Genomic DNA, 13,094 nt, shown 5'->3' on the forward strand with positions numbered 1-13,094 from the left:
ATCATCCCTATGTTCCCCGGGTCCTATGTTCCCCGATTGATTGATTAATTGATTGAACATTTTATAAATTTGTATTATTCTATTAATTATTAATGTCCGCCTTGTTTCGAACTGGTTAAGCTTAGGCCCTCTTTCGAAGTTGGTTACGGTTAGAGTTTGGAATCAGGGCTGGTGGTCTAAAATGTTCAATCAATCAATCAATCAATCGGGGAACATAGGACCCGGGGAACATAGGACCCGGGGAACATAGGACCCGGGGAACATAGGGATGATCCCGCTTTTTTAACCCACATTGTTCAGAAAAGAAAAACATATTTAGCTATTTGCATTGTTGCGCAATTTCAAATAAGTATTCTTTCTTCAAATCACATCACTTCGGTGCAGCTATAGGATGCTCTAACTATAGATTTGATCTAGAATTATGTTGTGTGCCCAGAATGCTTGATTCTGATCAAGGAAAGAAACTTACAGGAGGAAGATCCTCAAAGACCTTTACACTAATCGTAGTGTAAAATCGTATTGGAAAAAAATGATAATAATTTTAAAATAGAATTTGCATAATAAAATATCGATACTTGGCGTCCTTGTATCGATACAGTATCGCCACGCAAAGTATCGCGATACTATCGATATTTTCCCCCCACACTAACTGTTAGTGTAACAAGTTAGCTCTAACGTTGCTCTCTCAACTATTCCAGGCCCCTGTGTGGCGGATGCAATTCTTTATATCCAAAAGACGTATGTATAATATATACCATATTATGGTAACTTAATAAGGCAGAAGAGCTCCCCACGAAGGGCTCGCAGGCTGGTCGCAATCTGGTTGGGGGGGGGGGGGGGGGGGGGGTACCATGACCATTACTTTATCAGCGGCCCGCCTGTCACTCAGGGGAGACAATGGGGATAGTAAGGAGAACACGTCCGGAGACAGAGGCCCCTTCATATCAACACTACTGTCACGCAGGACTCAATTCCAGGCCTCCTCTTAAAAGAAACGGGGACCTTGGGTGCATTTTCTGGATGTCTTCCGTATAGACATTACACTCATTACCAAGACACAGGACACATGAGCTGAGATGGAGCAGGATTTCATCCTCTCTTTTTTTTTTTGTAGAAGGACTGCCGCGTGGAGGAAGGGGATGAAACTTGACTTTTTAATGGAATTTAATGGACAGGCCATGTGTACTGCAGCATATGTCATACAGGCTATTAGTTAACATGAATGAGACATTTAGCTAACTGTCTATTCACATGGGACACAAATTCCTCCTTTGTTTCTCCCTATCTCGTTTGCCTTTTTGTAAAGCCTCAGATCTCAGTAGCATCTGTTCAGCAGTTGGTCCTCTGTTTCTGTTGGTCTGCTATTATTATATATCTGCACAGTGGTCGAGGTATTTTTTATGGTAGAATCTGTAATGTCGTCAAACAGCGACCTCTAGAGGCAAAAAGAGGTATTGGTATTGGTATTGGAGGTGTTGGTATTGCGCTTTGTTTACATTTTGTTTTGGTGTAATGTGTGGGTTGGAGTTGTTGAGTGGGTATAGGGGGGAGGGGTTGCTACTGCTGGCCACACCCCAGGCTCTGCCAAGAGAAGTCTGGAGAAATTCACATTCTAATAAGTTACTAAACTCCAACCCACAAAATCACACCGAAACAAAAAAAAAGAAGTAAACAAACTGTAATAACAAACTTGCCTAGAGGTCGCTGCTTGGCGGCATTACAGATTCGACCTTTAATAAAAAAAATTGGCATACTTGTACTTTACTTGAGTATTTCCATTTTAAGGGAACTTTTTACTACACTACATGTACTGTATGTGAAAACATCAGTTACTGGTTACTTGGAATACAATGATTTTGTACACAAAACATGGGATAATGTGACGAAAATTATACACTTTCAAATAATTTTTTTTTTTAATTTAAAAAAGTGAAGCCTACCAACTTCAAGAAGACATAATCAAAGCCATTACCAGACCACATACCACTTCAACACAACCTGTAGAGGTTTTGTGGATCGAGGGTTGAACGCTCCGAACTGAAATGCACAAACGTCATATAGAATGTGTACTTTCACTTGATACTTAAGTACTTTACAATTCTATCTGGGTATTTCTACTTTTACTTAAGTAAAGGAACTGTGTACTTCTTCCAACACTATTTGTGTGCATGTGGGGCCTTGTTTTCCCACTGTGCACGCGCACACATCCACACACACATACACATACACACACACACACACACACACACACACGCACACACACAAACACACACACGCACACGCACACATACACACACACAGACACAACACAAGTGTTTTTGCCTGTGTGCAGACATGTCTATCCAGCCTGTAAGTGTTTTGTCCTCACATCCGAACACGGTCGCTGCTGCTTGGAGAAGGCTGCAGGCGCGGGGAGGCGACTCCCGACACCGCCAGCCACGTCTGTCAACGCTTCAAAGGGCCGAGCGTGTTTGGGCTAAATGCAGCCGTCTGTAACCTAAACACGGAAGATATACATCTGCGGCGCTCTCGCCCGCCCGCCCGCTTTTCATGTGTCCATCATATCAGTCGCAAATGATAGGGAATTTATTAACTTCATCTTAGGATATTTCACCGGATCGGCGCCACGGTGTTTACGGTACAGCAAAGCGAGCGTACCAGCAGCTGAGCAGGGTGTATGCTAACCCAGTATACTGTTTCATTTGACGTCTAGAGCTAAATTAAGTCATGACTCATGCAAATGGAGGTTGAAAAAAAATTACCGCACTACATAGTGGACTTCTGCTCTCGGGGTCAGCAGGGTGCGATCCACGGGGGGAGCTGGGTGAGCCATGGCTCCCTTAGATCAGACATCAGCTCCCCTGAAAACATGATTTGTGAATCTTTGGGGGGTCTCTAAATTACTGAAAATAAATGCTACTTTTGCCATGCATTTCTCATTTTTCTCATCATCGTGTATAATAATAAACGTATGCTATTTTGGATGTATGATTAATGATTTGCGTGTAGTGGCTACTTACTGGGACATAATTCACGGCATTCTAGCCTTTTGTGGTGTTTACTACATCTCCCATGACCCTTAGCGGGGGATGACGTAGTTAAAGAGAGACAGACGAGTGAAAGTTGAATGGAAGTGTTGTTTGTGCGACAGTAGCGTGCGTAATAAACTAGTGTTTTTGCATCGGAACACGACTCCGTCTACGCTATCATTACTGCATTCCTACATTTGTGACCCTTGGACGTATTTCCGAGATTATATCGAACATGTCAACTGAACAACAGAACGCAGATCGCAGAACTTTGAACGCAGTTTCACTCAAGCTGCGCAGAGTGCCAACGCTTGGTTCGCGCAAGCCGAAGCCCAATTCGCTCTCAGGGATATTACCGCGGATGCCACCAAGTACTACTACGTGGTAGGAGCCCTTACGAATTCAACGGCAGCGAGAGTGGTGAGTTTGCTGGAAAACCCACCTACACATGACAAATATGTGACTATAAAAACACGCTCTGCGTTTTTTTTTTTTTGCCCCCCCCCCCCCCCCGGCAGCTCCCCCGAAAATTGTGATATTGTATCGCACACTGGGGGTCAGCCCTATGGTCCCACAGCCCTATGGTCCCACAGCCCAATGGTCCCACAGCCCTATGTTCCTTCCCACAGCCCAATGGTCCCACAGCCCTATGGTCCCACAGCCCAATGGTCCCACAGCCCTATGGTCCCACAGCCCTATGGTCCCACAGCCCTATGTTCCCACAGCCCAACGAACCCTCTACTACCGGAGGACAATTGGATAATAGGTTGGGTGTAACTAATTGGCTACCAAATTAAGAGAAAGGGGGATCAAATCAGATACAAATTTATGAAAAAAGGAAATGTGGGAACATAGGGCTGTGGGAACATAGGGCCTAATTTTGAGTGGGAAGAAAATCTTAGAAATGTGGGAAAATAGGGCTGTGGGAACATACGGCCTAATTTTGAGAAAAATCTTAGAAATGTGCGAACATAGGGCTGTGGGAACATAGGCATGCTCCCTTTCTGCTCAAATGGCTGAAAAACGACATTGACCCAAAAAGTCTTACTTTTAATCCAGACACTTACAGTGAAGAAGCCTGAAATACTTAGACACTTACAGTGAAGCCTGAAACACTTAGACACGTATTACAGTGAAGCCTAAGACATAGACACTTAGCATAGTAAAGAGGCAGGATTAAAATTAAGACTTTGACTATATATTTCTTTAGATGACTGAGCCTTAGCTGCCAGAGTTGTACCCTTCCTGCTGACTTGGATAAAGCGTCGGCTTTTTTTTTTTTTTATGACTAAATGTAAATGTTTTATTTTATTCACCCTCCATCACATGAGTCCTGACTGAGTTACGAAGTGTTTCATATTTTAGAAGCCACACTGTCCCACGGAATTCTCCAGAACTCAAACGGCCAGTTTGAGCCAACAGTATTTTAATTCAGTGTTTTTAAGTTAAAAGGCATCCCAGTGTCAGTCAGCAGGATCCACACATGTGTGTGAGTTTGATTTTGGCTCATGATGACATCCTTTCCTTCTCACACATATCAACCTCCTACCTACCAACCTCCTCCAATGTACAGTTTCTTCGTCAAATCTCTTTTTTAGACTCTTCTTGTATCAAAAACAGTACTGTATTTGTAAATCTGGTATGTCATAAATGTATAGATGTAGCAGTACTGTCTATCTGTATGTCATGTATGTCATATATGTTATGATGAATTGAAAATGGGGGACCCTGATGTAAACAAGACGAAAGTCTTTCTCTGGTTTGCATCCCTTTAACAATTGTGTGTATTGAGCTGTACTGTACTGTACCCATTCTGCAATCTGTTAATAACATTTTCAATCAATCAATCAATCAATCAATCAATCAATCAATCAATCAATCATAACATTCTCTGTCCTCGCTCCACAATGGTGGAACGAACTTCCTACCACACAGTTAGGACCGCCGAAACCCGACCAATCTTTCACCGTCGACTAAAACACACTTCTTCAATCAATATCTGAAATGAGAAAAAAAGAAGCCTAACCTTTTTACTGTCTTATACTATCATGCATTCTTCCTACTAACTATACTAATATGTCTTTACTGCTATGCACTCATCACTGCAGCACCCAAGTTTCAGCACTGTTTGATGAACATTGTTACTCAGTTGTAAGAGTTGTACCCTTCCTGCTGACTTGTCGTACAGAACTTGTAAGTCGCTTTGGATAAAAGCGTCAGCTAAAGGACAAAATGTAAATGTAAATGTAAATAACAGGACACTCTTAACTTTATTCTAGCTGGTAACATTTTAATTTACATTAGAATAATGGAGACAATAATTTTGTCTTTTTTATTATTATTTATTTATTTATATATTTTTCCTCTTATCTTTTTTATTTTCAGATAACATTTTATTGCCTATATGTATGTCTTTCTACTATTACCCTGCCCATACCTGTTCCTCCACTCCGCCCTCCCCATGCTGCTAAAACGCCCCAAATTTCCCCCAAGGGGATCAATAAAGGAATATCTTATCTCATCTTAGGTGTTGGCCTATAACAGAACAATAGCTATCAGCGGTTAGCCCTGTGTCACGGAATTTACTTGAAAAGAATGTTACTTTAGTCTATAAATCACTTAAGGGTTTAGGGCCAACATACATCTCTGACTTGCTTTCACCCTACGAATCCTAGACTTCTTAGGTCATCAGGGACCAGACTGCTAACTGTTCCTATTATGCTACACACAGTTGGAACCAAATTTCAGAAGATCTTAGATCTGGCTACATAAAAAATAGGCAAAAAATATTTATGTTCACCTTTGCCTTTAATTTAAATGTAATTGCTGCTAATAATTGCACTTTGACTCTAAAATTCCCTTCATTTTTTTTTTATTTTTTACACTTTTTATACTTTCTTATTCTTTATTCTTGTTTTATGCTATTTCCTTTTCATCTATTTCATGTAAAGCTATTTGAGTTTGCCTCTGTGTGTGAAACGTGCTATTTAAATAAACTCCCCTTGCCTTGCACAAACACCCATGCCCTCATGTCCAAAATGTATTCAGTTAATGACATTTCCATACCTCAGGCATATCTGAGGAGTACAAACAAGATCAGGACCCAGGGAGCGTTAACAAATTGCCCTCCACTAAAAGAAGTGAGTGGTACGAACCACCTGTCTTGTGACCTGGATCAGAGGCTGGGTCATGCCACCCTCTGGCCCTGGTAGGGGAGCTTAGTCTGTAGTCAGCACCTTGTGCTCCGGCCAGCAACATCAAACACACACTGTGGGTGGCTAGACACAGTGAGAGTTGGAGTAAAGAGAGAGAGAGGGAGAGAGAGAGAGAGAGAGAGAGAGAGAGAGAGAGAGAGAGAGAGAGAGAGAGAGAGAAGAGAGAGAGAGAGAGAGAGAGAGAGAGAGAGAGAGAGAGAGAGCGAGAGAGAGTGAGAGAGAGAGAGAGAGTGAGAGTGAGAGAGAGAGAGAGAGAGAGTGAGAGAGAGAGAGAGAGAGAGAGAGAGAGAGACAAGGTCAAATCATTGAGGTCAAAGTTTTGCAAAAAGTGCTTTTTTGGGACGTTAAGGAGGCGGAACACCAACTCAAATGACCCTAGTAGTAGTACAGTGCATAATTAGTACAGTACATTAGGACAGTATATCATTAGTACAGTTATCACATATGCTCGTTGAAACATATCAAATGATACAAATCTCTCGTACAAAAAATGATCGTAACATTTCACAAATGGGGGTGGCATTCCATTTGCGAACCCTAAAGCCCACACATATAGCACATTCCCTTGAGCTTTTCAAATGAACATTCCATGTAAAGAGATGTGACTGTCATAAATATTGTGGGGGGAAAACCATGTGAGGAGATCGTTGTCACAAGGTCCGGCCCTGATTGCCTCTTGGTTCCGCGGGATTGAGATTAGAGACCAGGGTCGGAGGTGAGGAGTATTAGGGGGGGGCATGAGCTATATGGCCTGATAGTGATCCACGATTCAAAGTAGCAATTCAGAATTCATACACACATTTGAGGGGGGGGGGGGGGGGGGGGGTTAAGTAAGGGATAATGTATAGCTACGAGGTCATTGTCGCAAAATAATTGACCGACACAGAGTTTAGAATACCGAGGCGCCTCGCCGAGGTGTTCTAAACGTAGTGAAGGTCAATTATTTTGCGACAATGACAGAGTATAGGCTATACATTATCCCGCTTATTACATGGCTAACTTACTAACAATATACCTAATTCATTTTACACCATCGACAAGACGAGATCAAATGCAGACGCAGTTGTTCTGTGGCTCCGTTGTCAGCCCAAATAAAGTGATTATTATTATCGCCGGCAGCCGGCAGGTGTGTCTGATTGCACTGAAACAGTGTGTGTCAGTGGGCTTGATTGCTCCAGCTGCGAAAAACAATAATCACCGGTGGTTATCGAAAAATTATTCACCGCTGTCAGGGGCTATTGACCAATCACAATCAAGCATTTCGGCGAATGTTAAAACGGCATGTAATAATGTAGTTTAATGACACACATGTGTTTATTTACTAGAAGTTATCACAATGAGTGAATGTACAAGAATGACTATTCTGAGCATTAGGTTTCAGGCTCTACTATGTTCTCTCCCCACCTGTGGTGTTGACAGTTATGCTGATGATGATGATGATGATGATTGTTACAAAGGATCAGATTAAACCGAATATATATATTTATTTATTGATATATATTGCATAGTATTTGTATATCGTTTGATATCCCTTGTATATCCCTTTAGCCTACTACAGACCATAATATTTCATTCTCCTATTGGACAGCGGTCCACCGGCGCCAGGGACCGGCCTCCGGAGTCAGGTTCAAAGTCACCGTCAAGACTTGTCTGGACATGCCCGGCCTTGCCCAGGGATACGCGACAGAAATGAGATTGGCACTAGTTTGTTCACCGTGCATATAAATACGGCGCAGGTGAATACAGAAGTAGAGTTACCCAATAAGTTGAAGCCTCACCCACGATACAACGTGCGGTGAAGTATGGCCTGTTTGGCCCCAGAATAGAGCATTGAGACCGCGTGCGAATTAATAACTGAATTGTCAGAGTTTGGCGCTATACCGTCGAGTGCGACATATTTCTATTAAGTCAATAATAGTCTATTTGTGTATAGTGTATCGTGCGGCTAAAGTTCTACAGTGACCAGCATCTCCAACGCTTCCTCGTATTAGCTAGAGTTCTTATCCAGGCTGGGCTGACCACATGGCGCTTTCACCCGAGGAGACCTAGACGAGAACCGTATGGACATGTACACTGGATTAATCTACCCGACGACTACATAGCCTTTGCGGCTGGAATATATTTGCTTTGGTCCTGTGATTTATGGAGCGGATAATCGCCGACGCCTGCACGTGTTGGATTTACCCCGCGAGGAGTGAAGTCGAGTCGGCGCCTCAGAGAGCCTGAGGCCGACTAGCTTTCTTCACTGTGGAGCTACAGTCTACGGAGAACAGCTGTATTCGTCTGTGGATCAAGAGGCTATTGCACCGGCTCCTGTACCTGGAGTCTCCTTAGTCATCGTTGACCAGACTCTCTACTACCGACAGATCTTCTACCCCTGCTGGCTTACAACCAGGGGGACCCTTCCAGTATCTCCCGCTATATTACTAGTGTACCATAGATATAATTCCCTAAGATTCAGGTTGTATAATTACCTCCTGCGTAACCAGAGAATGGACATTCATTGTTGATTTGCCTACGCACATTCCTTTGCCTTACAAGTGCATTCAAAGAATAATGTAAAGTATATTATGTACCTTTTGCTCCATTAAATACTTGATTATACCTTTGTGTGGAACCGATTTCATTGTGGGAAGTGTTCATCATATTCATATATCGTGTACTGTATGGCCAGTAATTAAAGTACATAAAGCGGTAGTGGTTTAATGATACCATACTTATCAATACAGTCAGGGAATTGTACCCCTCAGTTACAATGATGATGATGATGATGATGATGATGATGAAGACTTTATTTCAGACTCAAGGTCCATATTACACATATACAAAACAACAACAAGAATACAATAACAAAAGAAACAAGGCCAACAACATAGATTAAAATACATTAAAATACATAAAGGCATCGGTTCCAATGTTTCCACAAATCAGAGGAGTACCTTGTATCACTTCGTTTCACATCACTAATGGCACCTATTATCTTGTTTTTTGACTCTAATAAACGACACACACACACACACACACACACACACACACACACACACACACACACTCACACATGCACGTCACGCACAAACACACACAAATATGCACACACACTGCTTGTGGGAAATATTATATGTTTCATCCTATTACATCATTTGTACAGATTACTGGACCTATTAATGTGTACAGACAGCATATTTAAAGCTCTGTTTAAATACATATTCTCTGTACAGCCTTGACAATATAGTTAACTAGTATACCATTTCTCAGACACTAGGGCGACAGTCTTAACAGTGTTCTTAAAACAACAACCATGGGCCAGGACAGCTTGACATAGATATGACATACTGTACAGTATGTCCAAGAAAATCACATCTTGTTCTTTTCTTGTTGTCTTCATACAGTAGCAATCGTGTGTCAGATACGACAAAACCCCTAATGTCATCTATGTTTTCCATTTTGTCGTCATGTCAAACTGTGTGTATTTATTGTAAGTCTGACCAGAGCTCTTTCTCACTTTCTGGTCAGACGCTTGTCTTACACGTGTCTCTGATTGTTTTGGCCACAGAAAATAAACTACTATCTGAATTTCTACAGTTCACTGTCTTGGCTCTTTTAAAATATTCCACGACAACAACACACACAGACTGTACTGTAAATATGGTGCAGTCGTGGAGGACGAAGATTATTCTGCTGCGGGCTGCAGTTTATCTATCAGCAACTGTTTCTTCAGTGCTTGATCGGAGACAGACTGCCTTGCAGATCATCTGCATGTCATCGTTTGGCAACACTGACGGTAACTCTTCTTCTACCTTCACTCTGCCGCCTCCATTTTTCAATCAACACTTGTCCCGTCAAATTGGACTAAAGTATAGAATTGCAGATTCCACGCCCCCTTGACCTGATTATCAAAACACCAGGGAGGAAGAAGGAAGACCCACATTTCCTTTTAAAGAGAGATACTGTACCCGCACCCTCCCCTCCTTTCCCTCCTCAGAAACTGTTTTTATTCATCCATCCCTCTATACTTTCATTACTTACTAATAGAAACATAATGACCATGAACACTTACAGTTACCACTGCCTGGGTCAAGCAAGCAGCCGGCGTGAGGTCCCAGAGGGTCGTTCACCATCACAGCCCCCCCCCCCTCCCCCCTGCTGTGAGGAGAATGACAGGAGGCAGATCACACAGGCTCCAAAGTCTCTGTGGTGTGACGTGAACCCCGGAGCTCAGTGTTTTTCGGTCACAGGAGGGACCCATCCTCCTCATTACCACCACCCCCGGACATGAAGGCCTCTGCCTGGGTCGGCTTGGAGAGACCCTCGACCTTCTCTGCTGGACGTCTCAGGGATGTCTCCCCTCTGGAGGCCTGAGATCAAAGGAAGCTGACGATGAGGATGATGAGGATGATGATGATGATGACTAAGTCAGACACCATGTGCTGCTCTGCTCTGCTCACACCTGGCAGGGTACGAGGTTGATGACAACATGAAAGACCTGTAGAACCTGATCAAACATGCCAGGTACGGTATTATTGTACTGTCAGCCTGGCTAACGCTGAGTGAGTGGAATAGTTCCCTGTACGTACTGTGTTTCACAAGAGTGTCTCTCTCCACTCACATAAAATGTATCTATTCTACACAATACTGTATGTTCGCAGTTGTTTGGCACGGACTGTACAGTGAACTGCAGTCTGAATGAAGGTAACGTTAGACCATTAAATCACTTTGTGTATTTAAATGATGAAAGAAGGATATTTATTTCTTAACTTCAGTGAGTTCAGAAATCGACACAGTCAACAGGGGAGTGTTTTTGAACGAGGCTGTATAGTGTGGAGTAATAAAGAGGGGGGACTCCCCTTCTCCGCACAGTTGAATAAAATTTTGATGAGGGGTGTGGTTTGAAAAAGCATTAGGTTGATAATACATATCAATAATACATAGAGAGGGTACAAGGAAGCTGCATTCACTTAAAACTCTTGCAGTTTCATTATTAGTCAGACTGGCGATACGCAACTGCTACTGTGCAGATATTGTGTGGTTGTGCAGATAATTGATAGTTTAAGTTTAAGTTTATTTGGATCCCCATTAGCCACAGCAGTGCTGGGGCTATTCTTCCTGGGGTCCATAACACATAAAATACAGTTACAGACTTATACACTCACAACATTTAAATGTCATACAGACAATTAAAACAACAATAAAAACCCTAATCAAATTCATAATACAATACAACAATATATACGCCTTATGAATTCATAATACAATACAATAATACCTACTCATAATTAATTCATAATACAATACAGCATAATATACTATTTAGCTTTTACATACATTATCTATGTTCATATCAGCCAATTATACAATATTTTAATAATATATCCCTATCAGACACATGCCTTTTCATCCATATATATACCTCTCTCTTTATCAGACACATACATTTTCATTTACGTACACACTATCTATTAGGGAATGTCAATTTCTTTGGTTGAAAATATTGTTTTACCACGATTTTGAAACGACATTTACTATTCTCCTGATTAACATGTCTGGGAAGAGAGTTCCATTCCTGCATACCACGGAACATGACAGTTGTGCAGATAGTGTGTGGTTGTGCAGATAATTGGTAGTTGTGCAGATATTGTGTGGTTGTGCAGATAATTGGTAGTTGTGCAGATATTGTGTGGTTGTGCAGATAATTGGTAGTTGTGCAGATATTGTGTGGTTGCGCACATAATTGGTGATTGTTCAGATATTGTGTGGTTGCGCAGATAATTGGTGGCTGATATGTTCTTGCACTGTCTCGCTTCGTACAAGGATTCAAGAGCATGCACAATTCCATGTATGTATTCAATGGTAATTCCACTGAGGTAGATGTTTAGGTGTTTTTTTTCTGGGAGTGATGGTCATCCTGTCTTGTCTATACATTTATTTTTTTAGAAAAAATTTATGGAAAGAAAGTATTGTAATGAAAGAAAAATGGAGATGTTTAATATATAGGTAGGGCTACAATGCAGTGCCATTTCAACCATACATGCCTCAGTGTGCAGACTCTACCTGTCATGTTTATACTTGTTCCAGCACCTGATTTAAGTTGACTAGATGTGCACTTTTGTTTGTTTGTTGTACTATAGGTATGCAGGCCCATAAAACCTTCTTTCATGTATAAATGAAAGAATGTATGATGTCACACCATTGCCATTTTGTGGACTTTTGTGGAACTCATAACTCATGAAACAACTAAGAAACATTACTTCATATAATATAACACGTTATATTGCTTTTGGTGGAATGGCCATTTAATGGTGTGTGGACAATTAAAACTAAAAAGCGACTGGACATCAAGCACGTCGGACTCACTTCTGGTGTTGTGGTTGAAATAGCCACACCGCCAGGCCAGCTGAATCAGACCTCTCCCTTCAGCGCGGCTCCTATCAAAGAGTTTCTATTTAAACCCCTCCTGGGTTGAAGTGGTGTTCTTTCTTCCTTTGAGACCCCGGCTTATCCATATATCAAGGGCTAAGATCCCCTTTTTACAAAACAAAGTGTTGGGATCCCTTTCTGAACCAGTGCTGCCAATTAGCACAATGAACTCTGCCCTCAGATTGGAATGTTAATCCCTGATTGGCCGTTGCCGTGTAAACACAGCAGGACAAGGAGCGGCGATGGCCGACCATCTACACGATGGGTGAGTATGAGGGGTGAGTATATGAGGGGTGAGGGTATGAGGGGTGAGTATATGAGGGGTCAGTGTATGAGGGGTGAGGGTATGAGGGGTGAGTATATGAGGGGTGAGTATATGAGGGGTGAGTATATGATGGGTGAGTATATGAGGGGTGAGTATATGATGGGTGAGTAT

Source organism: Notolepis coatsorum (genome assembly GCF_963971535.1).
Source record: "Notolepis coatsorum genome assembly, chromosome: 5".
NCBI classification, from domain to species: Eukaryota; Metazoa; Chordata; class Actinopteri; order Aulopiformes; family Paralepididae; genus Notolepis; species Notolepis coatsorum.